A 23,411-nucleotide genomic window follows, 5' to 3' on the forward strand; every position below is an offset into this window, starting at 1 on the left:
TTCAGTGTGTGGGGAAGGGGTTTCAGTGTGTGGGGATGTGTTCAGTGTGTGGGGAAGGGGTTTCAGTGTGTGGGGATGTGTTTCAGTGTGTGGGCAAGGTGCTTCAGTGTGTTGGGAAGGGTTTCACTGTGTGCGGAAGGTATTTTAGTGTGTGGGGAAGGTGTGTCATTGTGTGCGGAAGGGGTTTCAATATGTGGGGAAGGGGATTCAGTGTGTGGGAAGGTGTTTCATTGGGTGCGGAAGGTGTTTCAGTGTGGAGGGAAGGGTTTCAGTGTGTGCGGAAGGGGTTTCAGTGTGTGGGGAAGGGGTTTCAGTGTGTGGGGAATTGTTTAACTGTGTGCGGAAGGGGTTCAGTGTGTGGGGAAGGTGTTTCAGTGTGTGGGGAAGGGGTTTCAGTGCTGGTGAAGGGGTTTCAGTGTGTGGGGAAGGGTTTTAGTGTGTGGGGAAGGGGTTTCAACTGTAGGGAAGGGGTTTCAGTTTGTGGGGAAGGGTTTCAGTGTTTGGGAAGTGTTTTCTGTGTGTGGGGAAGGGTTACATTGCGTGGGACGGGGTTTCAGTGTGTGGGGATGGGTTTCAGTGTGTGCGGAAGGGGCTACAGTGTGTGGGGAAGGTGTTTCAGAGTGTGGGGATGTGTTTCATTGTGTGGGGAAGGGGTTTCAGTGTGTGGGGCAGGGGTTTCTGTGTGTGGGGTAGGGTTTCAGTGTGTGGGATGGGTTTCAGTGTGTGGGAAGTGGTTTCAGGGTGTGGGGAAGGGGTTTCAGTGTGTGGGGAAGGGGTTTCAGTGTGTGGGGAAGGTGTTACACTGTGTGGGGAAGGGGTTTCAGAGTGTCAGGATGGGTTTCAGTGTGTGGGGAATGGGTTTCAGTGAGTGGGGAAGGGGTTACAGAGTGTGGGGAAGGGTTCAGTGTGGGGGGAATGGGTTTCAGTGTTTCGGGAAGGGGTTTCAGTGTGTGGGGATGTGTTTCAGTGTGTGGGGAAGGTGTTTCAGTGTGTGCGGAATGTGTTTCAGTGTATGGGGAAGGGGTTTCAGAGTGTGGGGAAGGTGTTTCAGTGTGTGGGGAAGGTGTTTCAGTGTGTGCGGAAGGGGTTTCAGTGTGTGCGGAAGTGATTTCAGTGTGTGGGGAAGGGGTTTCAGTATGTGGGGAAGGTGTTTCTGTGTGTGCGGAAGGGGTTTCAGTGTTGGGGGAAGGGGTTTCTGTGTGTGGGGATGTGTTTCAGTGTGTGGGGAAGGTGTTTCAGTGTGTGCGGAAGGGCATTCAGTGTGTGGGGAAGGTGTTTCAGTGTGTGGGGAAGTGTTTCAGTGTGTGGGGAAGGGGTTTCAGTGTGTGGGGAAGGGGTTTCAGTGTGTGTGGTTGGGTTTCAGATTGTGCGGATGGGTTTCATTGTGTGCGGAAGGGGTTTCAGTTTGTGGGGAAGTTGTTTCAGAGTGTGGGGAAGGTGTTTCAGTGTGTGGGCATGGGTTTCAGTGTGTGGGGATGGGCTTCAGTGTGTGCGGAAGGTGTTACAGTGTGTGGGAAAGGTGTTTCAGTGTGTGGGGAAGCTGTTGCAGTGTGTGGGGAAGGGGTTTCAGTGTGTCGGGAAGGTGTTTCAGTGCGTGGGGATGTGCTTCAGTGTGTGGGGATGGGTTTCAGTGTGTGGGGATGGGTTTCAGTGTGTGCAGAAGGGGTTACAGTGTGTGGGGAAGGTGTTTCAGAATATGGGGATGTGTTTCAGTGTGTGGGGAAGGGGTTTCAGTGTGTGGGGAAGGGGTTTCAGTGTGTGGGGATGGGTTGCAGTGTGTGGGGATGTGTTTCAGTGTGTGGGGAAGGTGTTTCACTGTGTGGGGAAGGGGTTTCACTGTGTGGGGAAGGGGTTTCAGAGTGTCGGGATGGGTTTCAGTGTGTGGGGAAGTGGTTTCAGTGTGTGGGGAAGTGGTTTCAGTGTGTGCGGAAGGGGTTTCAGAGTGTGGGGAAGGGGTTCAGTGTGGGGGGAATGTCTTCAGTGTGTGGGGAAGGGGTTTCAGTGTGTGGGGATGTGTTTCAGTGTGTGGGGAAGGTGTTTCAGTGTGTGCAGAAGATGTTTCAGTGTGTGCAGAAGGGGTTTCAGAGTGTGGGGAAGGTGTTTCAGTTTGTGGGAAAGGTGTTTCAGTGTGTGCAGAAGGGGTTTCAGTGTGTGCGGAAGGGGTTTCAGTGTGTGGGGAAGGGGTTTCAGTTTGTGGTGAAGGTGTTTCAGTGTGTGCGGAAGGGGTTTCAGTGTTTGGGGAAGGGGTTTCTGTGTGTAGGGATGTGTTTCAGTGTGTGGGGAAGGTGTTTCAGTGTGTGGGGAAGGGATTCAAGGTATGCGGAAGGTGTTTCAGTGTGTGGGGAATATTTCCAGTGTGTGGGGATGTGTTTCAGTGTGTGGGGAAGGGGTTTCAGTGTGTGGGGATGTGTTTCAGTGTGTGGGGAAGGGGTTTCAGTGTGTGGGGATGTGTTTCAGTGTGTGGGCAAGGTGCTTCAGTGTGTTGGGAAGGGTTTCACTGTGTGCGGAAGGTATTTTAGTGTGTGGGGAAGTGGTTTCAGTGTGTGGGGAAGATGTTTCCGTGTGTGCGGAAGGGGTTTCGGTGTGTGGGAAAAGGGTTTCAGTGTGTGGGGAAGGGGTTTCAGTGTGTGCGGAAGGTGTTTCAGTGTGTGCGGAAGGGGTTTCTGTGTGTGGGGAAGGTGTGTCATTGTGTGCGGAAGGGGTTTCAATATGTGGGGAAGGGGATTCAGTGTGTGGGGAAGGTGTTTCATTGGGTGGGGAAGGTGTTTCATTGGGTGCGGAAGGTGTTTCAGTGTGGAGGGAAGGGGTTTCAGTGTGTGCGGAAGGGGTTTCAGTCTGTGGGGAAGGGGTTTCAGTGTGTGGGGAATTGTTTAACTGTGTGCGGAAGGGGTTTCAGTGTGTGGGGAAGGTGTTTCAGTGTGTGGGGAAGGGGTTTCAGTGCTGGTGAAGGGGTTTCAGTGTGTGGGGAAGGGTTTTAGTGTGTGGGGAAGGGGTTTCAACTGTAGGGAAGGGGTTTCAGTTTGTGGGGAAGGGGTTTCAGTGTTTGGGGAAGTGTTTCTGTGTGTGGGGAAGGGTTACATTGCGTGGGGACGGGGTTTCAGTGTGTGGGGATGGGTTTCAGTGTGTGCGGAAGGGGCTACAGTGTGTGGGGAAGGTGTTTCAGAGTGTGGGGATGTGTTTCATTGTGTGGGGAAGGGGTTTCAGTGTGTGGGGCAGGGGTTTCTGTGTGTGGGGTAGGGTTTCAGTGTGTGGGGATGGGTTTCAGTGTGTGGGAAGTGGTTTCAGGGTGTGGGGAAGGGGTTTCAGTGTGTGGGGAAGGGGTTTTCAGTGTGTGGGGAAGGTGTTACACTGTGTGGGGAAGGGGTTTCAGAGTGTCAGGATGGGTTTCAGTGTGTGGGGAATGGGTTTCAGTGAGTGGGGAAGGGGTTACAGAGTGTGGGGAAGGGTTTCAGTGTGGGGGGAATGGGTTTCAGTGTTTCGGGAAGGGGTTTCAGTGTGTGGGGATGTGTTTCAGTGTGTGGGGAAGGTGTTTCAGTGTGTGCGGAATGTGTTTCAGTGTATGGGGAAGGGGTTTCAGAGTGTGGGGAAGGTGTTTCAGTGTGTGGGGAAGGTGTTTCAGTGTGTGCGGAAGGGGTTTCAGTGTGTGCGGAAGTGATTTCAGTGTGTGGGGAAGGGGTTTCAGTATGTGGGGAAGGTGTTTCTGTGTGTGCGGAAGGGGTTTCAGTGTTGGGGGAATGGGTTTCTGTGTGTGGGGATGTGTTTCAGTGTGTGGGGAAGGTGTTTCAGTGTGTGCGGAAGGGCATTCAGTGTGTGGGGAAGGTGTTTCAGTGTGTGGGGAAGTGTTTCAGTGTGTGGGGAAGGGGTTTCAGTGTGTGGGGAAGGGGTTTCAGTGTGTGTGGTTGGGTTTCAGATTGTGCGGATGGGTTTCATTGTGTGCGGAAGGGGTTTCAGTGTGTGGGGAAGTTGTTTCAGAGTGTGGGGAAGGTGTTTCAGTGTGTGGGCATGGGTTTCAGTGTGTGGGGATGGGCTTCAGTGTGTGCGGAAGGTGTTACAGTGTGTGGGAAAGGTGTTTCAGTGTGTGGGGAAGCTGTTGCAGTGTGTGGGGAAGGGGTTTCAGTGTGTCGGGAAGGTGTTTCAGTGCGTGGGGATGTGCTTCAGTGTGTGGGGATGGGTTTCAGTGTGTGGGGATGGGTTTCAGTGTGTGCGGAAGGGGTTACAGTGTGTGGGGAAGGTGTTTCAGAATATGGGGATGTGTTTCAGTGTGTGGGGAAGGGGTTTCAGTGTGTGGGGAAGGGGTTTCAGTGTGTGGGGATGGGTTGCAGTGTGTGGGGATGTGTTTCAGTGTGTGGGGAAGGTGTTTCACTGTGTGGGGAAGGGGTTTCACTGTGTGGGGAAGGGGTTTCAGAGTGTCGGGATGGGTTTCAGTGTGTGGGGAAGTGGTTTCAGTGTGTGGGGAAGTGGTTTCAGTGTGTGCGGAAGGGGTTTCAGAGTGTGGGGAAGGGGTTCAGTGTGGGGGGAATGTCTTCAGTGTGTGGGGAAGGGGTTTCAGTGTGTGGGGATGTGTTTCAGTGTGTGGGGAAGGTGTTTCAGTGTGTGCAGAAGATGTTTCAGTGTGTGCAGAAGGGGTTTCAGAGTGTGGGGAAGGTGTTTCAGTTTGTGGGAAAGGTGTTTCAGTGTGTGCAGAAGGGGTTTCAGTGTGTGCGGAAGGGGTTTCAGTGTGTGGGGAAGGGGTTTCTGTGTGTAGGAATGTGTTTCAGTGTGTGGGGAAGGTGTTTCAGTGTGTGGGGAAGGGATTCAAGGTATGCGGAAGGTGTTTCAGTGTGTGGGGAATATTTCCAGTGTGTGGGGATGTGTTTCAGTGTGTGGGGAAGGGGTTTCAGTGTGTGGGGATGTGTTTCTGTGTGTGGGGAAGGGGTTTCAGTGTGTGGGGATGTGTTTCAGTGTGTGGGCAAGGTGCTTCAGTGTGTTGGGAAGGTTTTCACTGTGTGCGGAAGGGGTTTTAGTGTGTGGGGAAGTGGTTTCAGTGTGTGGGGAAGATGTTTCAGTGTGTGGGGAAGATGTTTCAGTGTGTGGGAAAAGGGTTTCAGTGTGTGGGGAAGGGGTTTCAGTGTGTGCGGAAGGTGTTTCAGTGTGTGGGGAAGGGGTTTCTGTGTGTGGGGAAGGTGTGTCATTGTGTGCGGAAGGGGTTTCAGTATGTGGGGAAGGGGATTCAGTGTGTGGGGAAGGTGTTTCATTGTGTGGGGAAGGTGTTTCATTGGGTGCGGAAGGTGTTTCAGTGTGTAGGGAAGGGGTTTCAGTGTGTGCGGAAGGGGTTTCAGAGTGTGGGGAAGGGGTTTCAGTATGTGGGGAATTGTTTAACTGTGTGCGGAAGGGGTTTCAGTGTGTGGGGAAGGTGTTTCCGTGTGTGGGGAAGGGGTTTCAGTGTGTGGTGAAGGGGTTTCAGTGTGTGGGGAAGGGTTTTAGTGTGTGGGGAAGGGGTTTCAGTTTGTAGGGAAGGGGTTTCAGTTTGTGGGGAAGGGGTTTCAGTGTTTGGGGAAGTGTTTCTGTGTGTGGGGAAGGGTTACATTGCGTGGGGACGGGGTTTCAGTGTGTGGGGATGGGTTTCAGTGTGGGGGGAATGGGTTTCAGTGTTTCGGGAAGGGGTTTCAGTGTGTGGGGATGTTTCAGTGTGTGGGGATGTGTTTCAGTGTGTGGGGAAGGTGTTTCAGTGTGTGCGGAATGTGTTTCAGTGTATGGGGAAGGGGTTTCAGAGTGTGGGGAAGGTGTTTCAGTGTGTGGGGAAGGTGTTTCAGTGTGTGCGGAAGGGGTTTCAGTGTGTGCGGAAGTGATTTCAGTGTGTGGGGAAGGGGTTTCAGTATGTGGGGAAGGTGTTTCTGTGTGTGCGGAAGGGGTTTCAGTGTTGGGGGAATGGGTTTCTGTGTGTGGGGATGTGTTTCAGTGTGTGGGGAAGGTGTTTCAGTGTGTGCGGAAGGGCATTCAGTGTGTGGGGAAGGTGTTTCAGTGTGTGGGGAAGTGTTTCAGTGTGTGGGGAAGGGGTTTCAGTGTGTGGGGAAGGGGTTTCAGTGTGTGTGGTTGGGTTTCAGATTGTGCGGATGGGTTTCATTGTGTGCGGAAGGGGTTTCAGTGTGTGGGGAAGTTGTTTCAGAGTGTGGGGAAGGTGTTTCAGTGTGTGGGCATGGGTTTCAGTGTGTGGGATGGGCTTCAGTGTGTGCGGAAGGTGTTACAGTGTGTGGGAAAGGTGTTTCAGTGTGTGGGGAAGCTGTTGCAGTGTGTGGGGAAGGGGTTTCAGTGTGTCGGGAAGGTGTTTCAGTGCGTGGGGATGTGCTTCAGTGTGTGGGGATGGGTTTCAGTGTGTGGGGATGGGTTTCAGTGTGTGCGGAAGGGGTTACAGTGTGTGGGGAAGGTGTTTCAGAATATGGGGATGTGTTTCAGTGTGTGGGGAAGGGGTTTCAGTGTGTGGGGAAGGGGTTTCAGTGTGTGGGGATGGGTTGCAGTGTGTGGGGATGTGTTTCAGTGTGTGGGGAAGGTGTTTCACTGTGTGGGGAAGGGGTTTCACTGTGTGGGGAAGGGGTTTCAGAGTGTCGGGATGGGTTTCAGTGTGTGGGGAAGTGGTTTCAGTGTGTGGGGAAGTGGTTTCAGTGTGTGCGGAAGGGGTTTCAGAGTGTGGGGAAGGGGTTCAGTGTGGGGGGAATGTCTTCAGTGTGTGGGGAAGGGGTTTCAGTGTGTGGGGATGTGTTTCAGTGTGTGGGGAAGGTGTTTCAGTGTGTGCAGAAGATGTTTCAGTGTGTGCAGAAGGGGTTTCAGAGTGTGGGGAAGGTGTTTCAGTTTGTGGGAAAGGTGTTTCAGTGTGTGCAGAAGGGGTTTCAGTGTGTGCGGAAGGGGTTTCAGTGTGTGGGGAAGGGGTTTCTGTGTGTAGGAATGTGTTTCAGTGTGTGGGGAAGGTGTTTCAGTGTGTGGGGAAGGGATTCAAGGTATGCGGAAGGTGTTTCAGTGTGTGGGGAATATTTCCAGTGTGTGGGGATGTGTTTCAGTGTGTGGGGAAGGGGTTTCAGTGTGTGGGGATGTGTTTCAGTGTGTGGGGAAGGGGTTTCAGTGTGTGGGGATGTGTTTCAGTGTGTGGGCAAGGTGCTTCAGTGTGTTGGGAAGGTTTTCACTGTGTGCGGAAGGGGTTTTAGTGTGTGGGGAAGTGGTTTCAGTGTGTGGGGAAGATGTTTCAGTGTGTGCGGAAGGGGTTTCAGTGTGTGGGAAAAGGGTTTCAGTGTGTGGGGAAGGGGTTTCAGTGTGTGCGGAAGGTGTTTCAGTGTGTGGGGAAGGGGTTTCTGTGTGTGGGGAAGGTGTGTCATTGTGTGCGGAAGGGGTTTCAGTATGTGGGGAAGGGGATTCAGTGTGTGGGGAAGGTGTTTCATTGTGTGGGGAAGGTGTTTCATTGGGTGCGGAAGGTGTTTCAGTGTGTAGGGAAGGGGTTTCAGTGTGTGCGGAAGGGGTTTCAGAGTGTGGGGAAGGGGTTTCAGTATGTGGGGAATTGTTTAACTGTGTGCGGAAGGGGTTTCAGTGTGTGGGGAAGGTGTTTCGGTGTGTGGGGAAGGGGTTTCAGTGTGTGGTGAAGGGGTTTCAGTGTGTGGGGAAGGGTTTTAGTGTGTGGGGAAGGGGTTTCAGTTTGTAGGGAAGGGGTTTCAGTTTGTGGGGAAGGGGTTTCAGTGTTTGGGGAAGTGTTTCTGTGTGTGGGGAAGGGTTACATTGCGTGGGGACGGGGTTTCAGTGTGTGGGGATGGGTTTCAGTGTGTGCGGAAGGGGTTACAGTGTGTGGGGAAGGTGTTTCAGAGTGTGGGGATGTGTTTCATTGTGTGGGGAAGGGGTTTCAGTGTGTGGGGCAGGGGTTTCTGTGTGTGGGGTAGGGTTTCAGTGTGTGGGGATTGGTTTCAGTGTGTGGGGAAGGTGTTTCAGTGTGTGCAGAAGATGTTTCAGTGTGTGCAGAAGGGGTTTCAGAGTGTGGGGAAGGTGTTTCAGTTTGTGGGAAAGGTGTTTCAGTGTGTGTAGAAGGGGTTTCAGTGTGTGCGGAAGGGGTTTCAGTGTGTGGGGAAGGGGTTTCTGTGTGTAGGGATGTGTTTCAGTGTGTGGGGAAGGTGTTTCAGTGTGTGGGGAAGGGATTCAAGGTATGCGGAAGGTGTTTCAGTGTGTGGGGAATATTTTCAGTGTGTGGGGATGTGTTTCAGTGTGTGGGGAAAGGGTTTCAGTGTGTGGGGATGTGTTTCTGTGTGTGGGGAAGGGGTTTCAGTGTGTGGGGATGTGTTTCAGTGTGTGGGCAAGGTGCTTCAGTGTTTTGGGAAGGGTTTCACTGTGTGCGGAAGGGGTTTTAGTGTGTGGGGAATTGGTTTCAGTGTGTGGGGAAGATGTTTCAGTGTGTGCGGAAGGGGTTTCAGTGTGTGGGAAAAGGGTTTCAGTGTGTGGGGAAGGGGTTTCAGTGTGTGTGGTTGGGTTTCAGATTGTGCGGATGGGTTTCATTGTGTGCGGAAGGGGTTTCAGTGTGTGGGGAACTTGTTTCAGAGTTTGGGGAAGGTGTTTCAGTGTGTGGGCATGGGTTTCAGTGTGTGGGGATGGGCTTCAGTGTGTGCGGAAGGTGTTACAGTGTGTGGGAAAGGTGTTTCAGTGTGTGGGGAAGCTGTTGCAGTGTGTGGGGAAGGGGTTTCAGTGTGTCGGGAAGGTGTTTCAGTGCGTGGGGATGTGCTTCAGTGTGTGGGGATGGGTTTCAGTGTGTGGGGATGGGTTTCAGTGTGTGCGGAAGGGGTTACAGTGTGTGGGGAAGGTGTTTCAGAATATGGGGATGTGTTTCAGTGTGTGGGGAAGGGGTTTCAGTGTGTGGGGAAGGGTTTCCAGTGTGTGGGGATGGGTTGCAGTGTGTGGGGATGTGTTTCAGTGTGTGGGGAAGGTGTTTCACTGTGTGGGGAAGGGGTTTCACTGTGTGGGGAAGGGGTTTCAGAGTGTCGGGATGGGTTTCAGTGTGTGGGGAAGTGGTTTCAGTGTGTGGGGAAGTGGTTTCAGTGTGTGCGGAAGGGGTTTCAGAATGTGGGGAAGGGGTTCAGTGTGGGGGGAATGTCTTCAGTGTGTGGGGAAGGGGTTTCAGTGTGTGGGGATGTGTTTCAGTGTGTGGGGAAGGTGTTTCAGTGTGTGCAGAAGATGTTTCAGTGTGTGCAGAAGGGGTTTCAGAGTGTGGGGAAGGTGTTTCAGTTTGTGGGAAAGGTGTTTCAGTGTGTGCAGAAGGGGTTTCAGTGTGTGCGGAAGGGGTTTCAGTGTGTGGGGAAGGGGTTTCTGTGTGTAGGGATGTGTTTCAGTGTGTGGGGAAGGTGTTTCAGTGTGTGGGGAAGGGATTCAAGGTATGCGGAAGGTGTTTCAGTGTGTGGGGAAGATTTTCAGTGTGTGGGGATGTGTTTCAGTGTGTGGGGAAGGGGTTTCAGTGTGTGGGGATGTGTTTCAGTGTGTGGGGAATGGGTTTCAGTGTGTGGGGATGTGTTTCAGTGTGTGGGCAAGGTGCTTCAGTGTGTTGGGAAGGGTTTCACTGTGTGCGGAAGGGGTTTTAGTGTGTGGGGAAGTGGTTTCAGTGTGTGGGGAAGATGTTTCAGTGTGTGCGGAAGGGGTTTCAGTGTGTGGGAAAAGGGTTTCAGTGTGTGGGGAAGGGGTTTCAGTGTGTGCGGAAGGTGTTTCAGTGTGTGGGGAAGGGGTTTCTGTGTGTGGGGAAGGTGTGTCATTGTGTGCGGAAGGGGTTTCAGTATTTGAGGAAGGGGATTCAGTGTGTGGGGAAGGTGTTTCATTGTGTGGGGAAGGTGTTTCATTGTGAGCGGAAGGTGTTTCAGTGTGTAGGGAAGGGGTTTCAGTGTGTGCGGAAGGGGTTTCAGAGTGTGGGGAAGGGGTTTCAGTATGTGGGGAATTGTTTAACTGTGTGCGGAAGGGGTTTCAGTGTGTGGGGAAGGTGTTTCAGTGTGTGGGGAAGGGGTTTCAGTGTGTGGTGAAGGGGTTTCAGTGTGTGGGGAAGGGTTTTAGTGTGTGGGGAAGGGGTTTCAGTTTGTAGGGAAGGGGTTTCAGTTTGTGGGGAAGGGGTTTCAGTGTTTGGGGAAGTTTTTCTGTGTGTGGGGAAGGGTTACATTGCGTGGGGACGGGGTTTCAGTGTGTGGGGATGGGTTTCAGTGTGTGCGGAAGGGGTTACAGTGTGTGGGGAAGGTGTTTCAGAGTGTGGGGATGTGTTTCATTGTGTGGGGAAGGAGTTTCAGTGTGTGGGGCAGGGGTTTCTGTGTGTGGGGTAGGGTTTCAGTGTGTGGGGATTGGTTTCAGTGTGTGGGAAGTGGTTTCAGGGTGTGGGGAAGGGGTTTCAGTGTGTGGGGAAGGGGTTTCAGTGTGTGGAGAAGGTGTTTCAGTGTGTGGGGAAGGTGTTTCAGTGTGTGCGGAAGGGGTTTCAGTGTGTGCGGAAGTGATTTCAGTGTGTGGGGAAGGGGTTTCAGTATGTGGGGAAGGTGTTTCTGTGTGTGCGGAAGGGGTTTCAGTGTTGGGGGAAGGGGTTTCTGTGTGTGGGGATGTGTTTCAGTGTGTGGGGAAGGTGTTTCAGTGTGTGCGGAAGGGCATTCAGTGTGTGGGGAATGTGTTTCAGTGTATGGGGAAGTGGTTTCAGAGTGTGGGGAAGGTGTTTCAGTGTGTGGGGAAGGTGTTTCAGTGTGTGCGGAAGGGGTTTCAGTGTGTGCGGAAGTGATTTCAGTGTGTGGGGAAGGGGTTTCAGTATGTGGGGAAGGTGTTTCTGTGTGTGCGGAAGGGGTTTCAGTGTTGGGGGAAGGGGTTTCTGTGTGTGGGGATGTGTTTCAGTGTGTGGGGAAGGTGTTTCAGTGTGTGCGGAAGGGCATTCAGTGTGTGGGGAAGGTGTTTCAGTGTGTGGGGAAGTGTTTCAGTGTGTGGGGAAGGGGTTTCAGTGTGTGGGGAAGGGGTTTCAGTGTGTGTGGTTGGGTTTCAGATTGTGCGGATGGGTTTCATTGTGTGCGGAAGGGGTTTCAGTGTGTGGGGAAGTTGTTTCAGAGTGTGGGGAAGGTGTTTCAGTGTGTGGGCATGGGTTTCAGTGTGTGGGGATGGGCTTCAGTGTGTGCGGAAGGTGTTACAGTGTGTGGGAAAGGTGTTTCAGTGTGTGGGGAAGCTGTTGCAGTGTGTGGGGAAGGGGTTTCAGTGTGTCGGGAAGGTGTTTCAGTGCGTGGGGATGTGCTTCAGTGTGTGGGGATGGGTTTCAGTGTGTGGGGATGGGTTTCAGTGTGTGCAGAAGGGGTTACAGTGTGTGGGGAAGGTGTTTCAGAATATGGGGATGTGTTTCAGTGTGTGGGGAAGGGGTGTCAGTGTGTGGGGAAGGGGTTTCAGTGTGTGGGGATGGGTTGCAGTGTGTGGGGATGTGTTTCAGTGTGTGGGGAAGGTGTTTCACTGTGTGGGGAAGGGGTTTCACTGTGTGGGGAAGGGGTTTCAGAGTGTCGGGATGGGTTTCAGTGTGTGGGAAGTGGTTTCAGTGTGTGGGGAAGTGGTTTCAGTGTGTGCGGAAGGGGTTTCAGAGTGTGGGGAAGGGGTTCAGTGTGGGGGGAATGTCTTCAGTGTGTGGGGAAGGGGTTTCAGTGTGTGGGGATGTGTTTCAGTGTGTGGGGAAGGTGTTTCAGTGTGTGCAGAAGATGTTTCAGTGTGTGCAGAAGGGGTTTCAGAGTGTGGGGAAGGTGTTTCAGTTTGTGGGAAAGGTGTTTCAGTGTGTGCAGAAGGGGTTTCAGTGTGTGCGGAAGGGGTTTCAGTGTGTGGGGAAGGGGTTTCAGTTTGTGGTGAAGGTGTTTCAGTGTGTGCGGAAGGGGTTTCAGTGTTTGGGGAAGGGGTTTCTGTGTGTAGGGATGTGTTTCAGTGTGTGGGGAAGGTGTTTCAGTGTGTGGGGAAGGGATTCAAGGTATGCGGAAGGTGTTTCAGTGTGTGGGGAATATTTCCAGTGTGTGGGGATGTGTTTCAGTGTGTGGGAAGGGGTTTCAGTGTGTGGGGATGTGTTTCAGTGTGTGGGGAAGGGGTTTCAGTGTGTGGGGATGTGTTTCAGTGTGTGGGCAAGGTGCTTCAGTGTGTTGGGAAGGGTTTCACTGTGTGCGGAAGGTATTTTAGTGTGTGGGGAAGTGGTTTCAGTGTGTGGGGAAGATGTTTCCGTGTGTGCGGAAGGGGTTTTGGTGTGTGGGAAAAGGGTTTCAGTGTGTGGGGAAGGGGTTTCAGTGTGTGCGGAAGGTGTTTCAGTGTGTGCGGAAGGGGTTTCTGTGTGTGGGGAAGGTGTGTCATTGTGTGCGGAAGGGGTTTCAATATGTGGGGAAGGGGATACAGTGTGTGGGGAAGGTGTTTCATTGGGTGGGGAAGGTGTTTCATTGGGTGCGGAAGGTGTTTCAGTGTGGAGGGAAGGGGTTTCAGTGTGTGCGGAAGGGGTTTCAGTGTGTGGGGAAGGGGTTTCAGTGTGTGGGGAATTGTTTAACTGTGTGCGGAAGGGGTTTCAGTGTGTGGGGAAGGTGTTTCAGTGTGTGGGGAAGGGGTTTCAGTGCTGGTGAAGGGGTTTCAGTGTGTGGGGAAGGGTTTTAGTGTGTGGGGAAGGGGTTTCAACTGTAGGGAAGGGGTTTCAGTTTGTGGGGAAGGGGTTTCAGTGTTTGGGGAAGTGTTTCTGTGTGTGGGGAAGGGTTATATTGCGTGGGGACGGGGTTTCAGTGTGTGGGGATGGGTTTCAGTGTGTGCGGAAGGGGCTACAGTGTGTGGGGAAGGTGTTTCAGAGTGTGGGGATGTGTTTCATTGTGTGGGGAAGGGGTTTCAGTGTGTGGGGCAGGGGTTTCTGTGTGTGGGGTAGGGTTTCAGTGTGTGGGGATGGGTTTCAGTGTGTGGGAAGTGGTTTCAGGGTGTGGGGAAGGGGTTTCAGTGTGTGGGGAAGGGGTTTCAGTGTGTGGGGAAGGTGTTACACTGTGTGGGGAAGGGGTTTCAGAGTGTCAGGATGGGTTTCAGTGTGTGGGGAATGGGTTTCAGTGAGTGGGGAAGGGGTTACAGAGTGTGGGGAAGGGTTTCAGTGTGGGGGGAATGGGTTTCAGTGTTTCGGGAAGGGGTTTCAGTGTGTGGGGATGTGTTTCAGTGTGTGGGGAAGGTGTTTCAGTGTATGCGGAATGTGTTTCAGTGTATGGGGAAGGGGTTTCAGAGTGTGGGGAAGGTGATTCAGTGTGTGGGGAAGGTGTTTCAGTGTGTGCGGAAGGGGTTTCAGTGTGTGCGGAAGTGATTTCAGTGTGTGGGGAAGGGGTTTCAGTATGTGGGGAAGGTGTTTCTGTGTGTGCGGAAGGGGTTTCAGTGTTGGGGGAAGGGGTTTCTGTGTGTGGGGATGTGTTTCAGTGTGTGGGGAAGGTGTTTCAGTGTGTGCGGAAGGGCATTCAGTGTGTGGGGAAGGTGTTTCAGTGTGTGGGGAAGTGTTTCAGTGTGTGGGGAAGGGGTTTCAGTGTGTGGGGAAGGGGTTTCAGTGTGTGTGGTTGGGTTTCAGATTGTGCGGATGGGTTTCATTGTGTGCGGAAGGGGTTTCAGTGTGTGGGGAAGTTGTTTCAGAGTGTGGGGAAGGTGTTTCAGTGTGTGGGCATGGGTTTCAGTGTGTGGGGATGGGCTTCAGTGTGTGCGGAAGGTGTTACAGTGTGTGGGAAAGGTGTTTCAGTGTGTGGGGAAGCTGTTGCAGTGTGTGAGGAAGGGGTTTCAGTGTGTCGGGAAGGTGTTTCAGTGCGTGGGGATGTGCTTCAGTGTGTGGGGATGGGTTTCAGTGTGTGGGGATGGGTTTCAGTGTGTGCGGAAGGGGTTACAGTGTGTGGGGAAGGTGTTTCAGTGTGTGGGGATGGGTTGCAGTGTGTGGGGATGTGTTCCAGTGTGTGGGGAAGGTGTTTCACTGTGTGGGGAAGGGGTTTCACTGTGTGGGGAAGGGGTTTCAGAGTGTCGGGATGGGTTTCAGTGTGTGGGGAAGTGGTTTCAGTGTGTGGGGAAGTGGTTTCAGTGTGTGCGGAAGGGGTTTCAGTGTGTGGGAAAAGGGTTTCAGTGTGTGGGGAAGGGGTTTCAGTGTGTGCGGAAGGTGTTTCAGTGTGTGGGGAAGGGGTTTCTGTGTGTGGGGAAGGTGTGTCATTGTGTGCGGAAGGGGATTCAGTATTTGGGGAAGGGGATTCAGTGTGTGGGGAAGGTGTTTCATTGTGTGGGGAAGGTGTTTCATTGTGAGCGGAAGGTGTTTCAGTGTGTAGGGAAGGGGTTTCAGTGTGTGCGGAAGGGGTTTCAGAGTGTGGGGAAGGGGTTTCAGTATGTGGGGAATTGTTTAACTGTGTGCGGAAGGGGTTTCAGTGTGTGGGGAAGGTGTTTCAGTGTGTGGGGAAGGGGTTTCAGTGTGTGGTGAAGGGGTTTCAGTGTGTGGGGAAGGGTTTTAGTGTGTGGGGAAGGGGTTTCAGTTTGTAGGGAAGGGGTTTCAGTTTGTGGGGAAGGGGTTTCAGTGTTTGGGGAAGTTTTTCTGTGTGTGGGGAAGGGTTACATTGCGTGGGGACGGGGTTTCAGTGTGTGGGGATGGGTTTCAGTGTGTGCGGAAGGGGTTACAGTGTGTGGGGAAGGTGTTTCAGAGTGTGGGGATGTGTTTCATTGTGTGGGGAAGGAGTTTCAGTGTGTGGGGCAGGGGTTTCTGTGTGTGGGGTAGGGTTTCAGTGTGTGGGGATTGGTTTCAGTGTGTGGGAAGTGGTTTCAGGGTGTGGGGAAGGGGTTTCAGTGTGTGGGGAAGGGGTTTCAGTGTGTGGAGAAGGTGTTTCAGTGTGTGGGGAAGGTGTTTCAGTGTGTGCGGAAGGGGTTTCAGTGTGTGCGGAAGTGATTTCAGTGTGTGGGGAAGGGGTTTCAGTATGTGGGGAAGGTGTTTCTGTGTGTGTGGAAGGGGTTTCAGTGTTGGGGGAAGGGGTTTCTGTGTGTGGGGATGTGTTTCAGTGTGTGGGGAAGGTGTTTCAGTGTGTGCGGAAGGGCATTCAGTGTGTGGGGAATGTGTTTCAGTGTATGGGGAAGGGGTTTCAGAGTGTGGGGAAGGTGTTTCAGTGTGTGGGGCAGGTGTTTCAGTGTGTGCGGAAGGGGTTTCAGTGTGTGCGGAAGTGATTTCAGTGTGTGGGGAAGGGGTTTCAGTATGTGGGAAAGGTGTTTCTGTGTGTGCGGAAGGGGTTTCAGTGTTGGGGGAAGGGGTTTCTGTGTGTGGGGATGTGTTTCAGTGTGTGGGGAAGGTGTTTCAGTGTGTGCGGAAGGGCATTCAGTGTGTGGGGAAGGTGTTTCAGTGTGTGGGGAAGTGTTTCAGTGTGTGGGGAAGGGGTTTCAGTGTGTGGGGAAGGGGTTTCAGTGTGTGTGGTTGGGTTTCAGATTGTGCGGATGGGTTTCATTGTGTGCGGAAGGGGTTTCAGTGTGTGGGGAAGTTGTTTCAGAGTGTGGGGAAGGTGTTTCAGTGTGTGGGCATGGGTTTCAATGTGTGGGGATGGGCTTCAGTGTGTGCGGAAGGTGTTACAGTGTGTGGGAAAGGTGTTTCAGTGTGTGGGGAAGCTGTTGCAGTGTGTGGGGAAGGGGTTTCAGTGTGTCGGGAAGGTGTTTCAGTGCGTGGGGATGTGCTTCAGTGTGTGGGGATGGGTTTCAGTGTGTGGGGATGGGTTTCAGTGTGTGCAGAAGGGGTTACAGTGTGTGGGGAAGGTGTTTCAGAATATGGGGATGTGTTTCAGTGTGTGGGGAAGGGGTGTCAGTGTGTGGGGAAGGGGTTTCAGTGTGTGGGGATGGGTTGCAGTGTGTGGGGATGTGTTTCAGTGTGTGGGGAAGGTGTTTCACTGTGTGGGGAAGGGGTTTCACTGTGTGGGGAATGGGTTTCAGAGTGTCGGGATGGGTTTCAGTGTGTGGGGAAGTGGTTTCAGTGTGTGGGGAAGTCGTTTCAGTGTGTGCGGAAGGGGTTTCAGAGTGTGGGGAAGGGGTTCAGTGTGGGGGGAATGTCTTCAGTGTGTGGGGAAGGGGTTTCAGTGTGTGGGGATGTGTTTCAGTGTGTGGGGAAGGTGTTTCAGTGTGTGCAGAAGATGTTTCAGTGTGTGCAGAAGGGGTTTCAGAGTGTGGGGAAGGTGTTTCAGTTTGTGGGAAAGGTGTTTCAGTGTGTGCAGAAGGGGTTTCAGTGTGTGCGGAAGGGGTTTCAGTGTGTGGGGAAGGGGTTTCAGTTTGTGGTGAAGGTGTTTCAGTGTGTGCGGAAGGGGTTTCAGTGTTTGGGGAAGGGGTTTCTGTGTGTAGGGATGTGTTTCAGTGTGTGGGGAAGGTGTTTCAGTGTGTGGGGAAGGGATTCAAGGTATGCGGAAGGTGTTTCAGTGTGTGGGGAATATTTCCAGTGTGTGGGGATGTGTTTCAGTGTGTGGGGAAGGGGTTTCAGTGTGTGGGGATGTGTTTCAGTGTGTGGGGAAGGGGTTTCAGTGTGTGGGGATGTGTTTCAGTGTGTGGGCAAGGTGCTTCAGTGTGTTGGGAAGGGTTTCACTGTGTGCGGAAGGTATTTTAGTGTGTGGGGAAGTGGTTTCAGTGTGTGGGGAAGATGTTTCCGTGTGTGCGGAAGGGGTTTCGGTGTGTGGGAAAAGGGTTTCAGTGTGTGGGGAAGGGGTTTCAGTGTGTGCGGAAGGTGTTTCAGTGTGTGCGGAAGGGGTTTCTGTGTGTGGGGAAGGTGTGTCATTGTGTGCGGAAGGGGTTTCAATATGTGGGGAAGGGGATTCAGTGTGTGGGGAAGGTGTTTCATTGGGTGGGGAAGGTGTTTCATTGGGTGCGGAAGGTGTTTCAGTGTGGAGGGAAGGGGTTTCAGTGTGTGCGGAAGGGGTTTCAGTGTGTGGGGAAGGGGTTTCAGTGTGTGGGGAATTGTTTAACTGTGTGCGGAAGGGGTTTCAGTGTGTGGGGAAGGTGTTTCAGTGTGTGGGGAAGGGGTTTCAGTGCTGGTGAAGGGGTTTCAGTGTGTGGGGAAGGGTTTTAGTGTGTGGGGAAGGGGTTTCAACTGTAGGGAAGGGGTTTCAGTTTGTGGGGAAGGGGTTTCAGTGTTTGGGGAAGTGTTTCTGTGTGTGGGGAAGGGTTACATTGCGTGGGGACGGGGTTTCAGTGTGTGGGGATGGGTTTCAGTGTGTGCGGAAGGGGCTACAGTGTGTGGGGAAGGTGTTTCAGAGTGTGGGGATGTGTTTCATTGTGTGGGGAAGGGGTTTCAGTGTGTGGGGCAGGGGTTTCTGTGTGTGGGGTAGGGTTTCAGTGTGTGGGGATGGGTTTCAGTGTGTGGGAAGTGGTTTCAGGGTGTGGGGAAGGGGTTTCAGTGTGTGGGGAAGGGGTTTCAGTGTGTGGGGAAGGTGTTACACTGTGTGGGGAAGGGGTTTCAGAGTGTCAGGATGGGTTTCAGTGTGTGGGGAATGGGTTTCAGTGAGTGGGGAAGGGGTTACAGAGTGTGGGGAAGGGTTTCAGTGTGGGGGGAATGGGTTTCAGTGTTTCGGGAAGGGGTTTCAGTGTGTGGGGATGTGTTTCAGTGTGTGGGGAAGGTGTTTCAGTGTGTGCGGAATGTGTTTCAGTGTATGGGGAAGGGGTTTCAGAGTGTGGGGAAGGTGTTTCAGTGTGTGGGGAAGGTGTTTCAGTGTGTGCGGAAGGGGTTTCAGTGTGTGCGGAAGTGATTTCAGTGTGTGGGGAAGGGGTTTCAGTATGTGGGGAAGGTGTTTCTGTGTGTGCGGAAGGGGTTTCAGTTTTGGGGGAAGGGGTTTCTGTGTGTGGGGATGTGTTTCAGTGTGTGGGGAAGGTGTTTCAGTGTGTGCGGAAGGGCATTCAGTGTGTGGGGAAGGTGTTTCAGTGTGTGGGGAAGTGTTTCAGTGTGTGGGGAAGGGGTTTCAGTGTGTGGGGAAGGGGTTTCAGTGTGTGTGGTTGGGTTTCAGATTGTGCGGATGGGTTTCATTGTGTGCGGAAGGGGTTTCAGTGTGTGGGGAAGTTGTTTCAGAGTGTGGGGAAGGTGTTTCAGTGTGTGGGCATGGGTTTCAGTGTGTGGGGATGGGCTTCAGTGTGTGCGGAAGGTGTTACAGTGTGTGGGAAAGGTGTTTCAGTGTGTGGGGAAGCTGTTGCAGTGTGTGGGGAAGGGGTTTCAGTGTGTCGGGAAGGTGTTTCAGTGCGTGGGGATGTGCTTCAGTGTGTGGGGATGGGTTTCAGTGTGTGGGGATGGGTTTCAGTGTGTGCGGAAGGGGTTACAGTGTGTGGGGAAGGTGTTTCAGAATATGGGGATGTGTTTCAGTGTGTGGGGAAGGGGTTTCAGTGTGTGGGGAAGGGGTTTCAGTGTGTGGGGATGGGTTGCAGTGTGTGGGGATGTGTTTCAGTGTGTGGGGAAGGTGTTTCACTGTGTGGGGAAGGGGTTTCACTGTGTGGGGAAGGGGTTTCAGAGTGTCGGGATGGGTTTCAGTGTGTGGGGAAGTGGTTTCAGTGTGTGGGGAAGTGGTTTCAGTGTGTGCGGAAGGGGTTTCAGAGTGTGGGGAAGGGGTTCAGTGTGGGGGGAATGTCTTCAGTGTGTGGGGAAGGGGTTTCAGTGTGTGGGGATGTGTTTCAGTGTGTGGGGAAGGTGTTTCAGTGTGTGCAGAAGATGTTTCAGTGTGTGCAGAAGGGGTTTCAGAGTGTGGGGAAGGTGTTTCAGTTTGTGGGAAAGGTGTTTCAGTGTGTGGGGAAGGGATTCAAGGTATGCGGAAGGTGTTTCAGTGTGTGGGGAATATTTCCAGTGTGTGGGGATGTGTTTCAGTGTGTGGGGAAGGGGTTTCAGTGTGTGGGGATGTGTTTCTGTGTGTGGGGAAGGGGTTTCAGTGTGTGGGGATGTGTTTCAGTGTGTGGGCAAGGTGCTTCAGTGTGTTGGGAAGGTTTTCACTGTGTGCGGAAGGGGTTTTAGTGTGTGGGGAAGTGGTTTCAGTGTGTGGGGAAGATGTTTCAGTGTGTGCGGAAGGGGTTTCAGTGTGTGGGAAAAGGGTTTCAGTGTGTGGGGAAGGGGTTTCAGTGTGTGCGGAAGGTGTTTCAGTGTGTGGGGAAGGGGTTTCTGTGTGTGGGGAAGGTGTGTCATTGTGTGCGGAAGGGGTTTCAGTATGTGGGGAAGGGGATTCAGTGTGTGGGGAAGGTGTTTCATTGTGTGGGGAAGGTGTTTCATTGGGTGCGGAAGGTGTTTCAGTGTGTAGGGAAGGGGTTTCAGTGTGTGCGGAAGGGGTTTCAGAGTGTGGGGAAGGGGTTTCAGTATGTGGGGAATTGTTTAACTGTGTGCGGAAGGGGTTTCAGTGTGTGGGGAAGGTGTTTCCGTGTGTGGGGAAGGGGTTTCAGTGTGTGGTGAAGGGGTTTCAGTGTGTGGGGAAGGGTTTTAGTGTGTGGGGAAGGGGTTTCAGTTTGTAGGGAAGGGGTTTCAGTTTGTGGGGAAGGGGTTTCAGTGTTTGGGGATGGGTTTCAGTGTGTGCGGAAGGGGTTACAGTGTGTGGGGAAGGTGTTTCAGATTGTGGGGATGTGTTTCATTGTGTGGGGAAGGGGTTTCAGTGTGTGGGGCAGGGGTTTCTGTGTGTGGGGTAGGGTTTCAGTGTGTGGGGATTGGTTTCAGTGTGTGGGGAAGGTGTTTCAGTGTGTGCAGAAGATGTTTCAGTGTGTGCAGAAGGGGTTTCAGAGTGTGGGGAAGGTGTTTCAGTTTGTGGGAAAGGTGTTTCAGTGTGTGCAGAAGGGGTTTCAGTGTGTGCGGAAGGGGTTTCAGTGTGTGGGGAAGGGGTTTCTGTGTGTAGGGATGTGTTTCAGTGTGTGGGGAAGGTGTTTCAGTGTGTGGGGAAGGGATTCAAGGTATGCGGAAGGTGTTTCAGTGTGTGGGGAATATTTTCAGTGTGTGGGGATGTGTTTCAGTGTGTGGGGAAAGGGTTTCAGTGTGTGGGGATGTGTTTCTGTGTGTGGGGAAGGGGTTTCAGTGTGTGGGGATGTGTTTCAGTGTGTGGGCAAGGTGCTTCAGTGTTTTGGGAAGGGTTTCACTGTGTGCGGAAGGGGTTTTAGTGTGTGGGGAATTGGTTTCAGTGTGTGGGGAAGATGTTTCAGTGTGTGCGGAAGGGGTTTCAGTGTGTGGGAAAAGGGTTTCAGTGTGTGGGGAAGGGGTTTCAGTGTGTGTGGTTGGGTTTCAGATTGTGCGGATGGGTTTCATTGTGTGCGGAAGGGGTTTCAGTGTGTGGGGAACTTGTTTCAGAGTGTGGGGAAGGTGTTTCAGTGTGTGGGCATGGGTTTCAGTGTGTGGGGATGGGCTTCAGTGTGTGCGGAAGGTGTTACAGTGTGTGGGAAAGGTGTTTCAGTGTGTGGGGAAGCTGTTGCAGTGTGTGGGGAAGGGGTTTCAGTGTGTCGGGAAGGTGTTTCAGTGCGTGGGGATGTGCTTCAGTGTGTGGGGATGGGTTTCAGTGTGTGGGGATGGGTTTCAGTGTGTGCGGAAGGGGTTACAGTGTGTGGGGAAGGTGTTTCAGAATATGGGGATGTGTTTCAGTGTGTGGGGAAGGGGTTTCAGTGTGTGGGGAAGGGTTTTCAGTGTGTGGGGATGGGTTGCAGTGTGTGGGGATGTGTTTCAGTGTGTGGGGAAGGTGTTTCACTGTGTGGGGAAGGGGTTTCACTGTGTGGGGAAGGGGTTTCAGAGTGTCGGGATGGGTTTCAGTGTGTGGGGAAGTGGTTTCAGTGTGTGGGGAAGTGGTTTCAGTGTGTGCGGAAGGGGTTTCAGAATGTGGGGAAGGGGTTCAGTGTGGGGGGAATGTCTTCAGTGTGTGGGGAAGGGGTTTCAGTGTGTGGGGATGTGTTTCAGTGTGTGGGGAAGGTGTTTCAGTGTGTGCAGAAGATGTTTCAGTGTGTGCAGAAGGGGTTTCAGAGTGTGGGGAAGGTGTTTCAGTTTGTGGGAAAGGTGTTTCAGTGTGTGCAGAAGGGGTTTCAGTGTGTGCGGAAGGGGTTTCAGTGTGTGGGGAAGGGGTTTGTGTGTGTAGGGATGTGTTTCAGTGTGTGGGGAAGGTGTTTCAGTGTGTGGGGAAGGGATTCAAGGTATGCGGAAGGTGTTTCAGTGTGTGGGGAAGATTTTCAGTGTGTGGGGATGTGTTTCAGTGTGTGGGGAAGGGGTTTCAGTGTGTGGGGATGTGTTTCAGTGTGTGGGGAAGGGGTTTCAGTGTGTGGGGATGTGTTTCAGTGTGTGGGCAAGGTGCTTCAGTGTGTTGGGAAGGGTTTCACTGTGTGCGGAAGGGGTTTTAGTGTGTGGGGAAGTGGTTTCAGTGTGTGGGGAAGATGTTTCAGTGTGTGCGGAAGGGGTTTCAGTGTGTGGGAAAAGGGTTTCAGTGTGTGGGGAAGGGGTTTCAGTGTGTGCGGAAGGGGTTTCAGTGTGTGGGGATGTGTTTCAGTGTGTGGGCAAGGTGCTTCAGTGTGTTGGGAAGGGTTTCACTGTGTGCAGAAGGGGTTTTAGTGTGTGGGAAAGTGGTTTCAGTGTGTGGGGAAGATGTTTCAGTGTGTGCGGAAGGGGTTTCAGTGTGTGGGAAAAGGGTTTCAGTGTGTGGGGAAGGGGTTTCAGTGTGTGCGGAAGGTGTTTCAGTGTGTGGGGAAGGGGTTTCTGTGTGTGGGGAAGGTCTGTCATTGTGTGCGGAAGGGGTTTCAGTATTTGGGGAAGGGGATTCAGTGTGTGGGGAAGGTGTTTCATTGTGTGGGGAAGGTGTTTCATTGTGAGCGGAAGGTGTTTCAGTGTGTAGGGAAGGGGTTTCAGTGTGTGCGGAAGGGGTTTCAGAGTGTGGGGAAGGGGTTTCACTATGTGGGGAATTGTTTAACTGTGTGCGGAAGGGGTTTCAGTGTGTGGGGAAGGTGTTTCAGTGTGTGGGGAAGGGGTTTCAGTGTGTGGTGAAGGGGTTTCAGTGTGTGGGGAAGGGTTTTAGTGTGTGGGGAAGGGGTTTCAGTTTGTAGGGAAGGGGTTTCAGTTTGTGGGGAAGGGGTTTCAGTGTTTGGGGAAGTTTTTCTGTGTGTGGGGAAGGGTTACATTGCGTGGGGACGGGGTTTCAGTGTGTGGGGATGGGTTTCAGTGTGTGCGGAAGGGGTTACAGTGTGTGGGGAAGGTGTTTCAGAGTGTGGGGATGTGTTTCATTGTGTGGGGAAGGAGTTTCAGTGTGTGGGGCAGGGGTTTCGGTGTGTGGGGTAGGGTTTCAGTGTGTGGGGATTGGTTTCAGTGTGTGGGAAGTGGTTTCAGGGTGTGGGGAAGGGGTTTCAGTGTGTGGGGAAGGGGTTTCAGTGTGTGGAGAAGGTGTTTCAGTGTGTGGGGAAGGTGTTTCAGTGTGTGCGGAAGGGGTTTCAGTGTGTGCGGAAGTGATTTCAGTGTGTGGGGAAGGGGTTTCAGTATGTGGGGAAGGTGTTTCTGTGTGTGCGGAAGGGGTTTCAGTGTTGGGGGAAGGGGTTTCTGTGTGTGGGGATGTGTTTCAGTGTGTGGGGAAGGTGTTTCAGTGTGTGCGGAAGGGCATTCAGTGTGTGGGGAATGTGTTTCAGTGTATGGGGAAGGGGTTTCAGAGTGTGGGGAAGGTGTTTCAGTGTGTGGGGAAGGTGTTTCAGTGTGTGCGGAAGGGGTTTCAGTGTGTGCGGAAGTGATTTCAGTGTGTGGGGAAGGGGTTTCAGTATGTGGGGAAGGTGTTTCTGTGTGTGCGGAAGGGGTTTCAGTGTTGGGGGAAGGGGTTTCTGTGTGTGGGGATGTGTTTCAGTGTGTGGGGAAGGTGTTTCAGTGTGTGCGGAAGGGCATTCAGTGTGTGGGGAAGGTGTTTCAGTGTGTGGGGAAGTGTTTCAGTGTGTGGGGAAGGGGTTTCAGTGTGTGGGGAAGGGGTTTCAGTGTGTGTGGTTGGGTTTCAGATTGTGCGGATGGGTTTCATTGTGTGCGGAAGGGGTTTCAGTGTGTGGGGAAGTTGTTTCAGAGTGTGGGGAAGGTGTTTCAGTGTGTGGGCATGGGTTTCAGTGTGTGGGGATGGGCTTCAGTGTGTGCGGAAGGTGTTACAGTGTGTGGGAAAGGTGTTTCAGTGTGTGGGGAAGCTGTTGCAGTGTGTGGGGAAGGGGTTTCAGTGTGTCGGGAAGGTGTTTCAGTGCGTGGGGATGTGCTTCAGTGTGTGGGGATGGGTTTCAGTGTGTGGGGATGGGTTTCAGTGTGTGCGGAAGGGGTTACAGTGTGTGGGGAAGGTGTTTCAGAATATGGGGATGTGTTTCAGTGTGTGGGGAAGGGGTTTCAGTGTGTGGGGAAGGGGTTTCAGTGTGTGGGGATGGGTTGCAGTGTGTGGGGATGTGTTTCAGTGTGTGGGGAAGGTGTTTCACTGTGTGGGGAAGGGGTTTCACTGTGTGGGGAAGGGGTTTCAGAGTGTCGGGATGGGTTT

The sequence above is a fragment of the Heterodontus francisci genome, chromosome 35 (genome assembly GCF_036365525.1).
Source record: "Heterodontus francisci isolate sHetFra1 chromosome 35, sHetFra1.hap1, whole genome shotgun sequence".
Taxonomy (NCBI): domain Eukaryota; kingdom Metazoa; phylum Chordata; class Chondrichthyes; order Heterodontiformes; family Heterodontidae; genus Heterodontus; species Heterodontus francisci.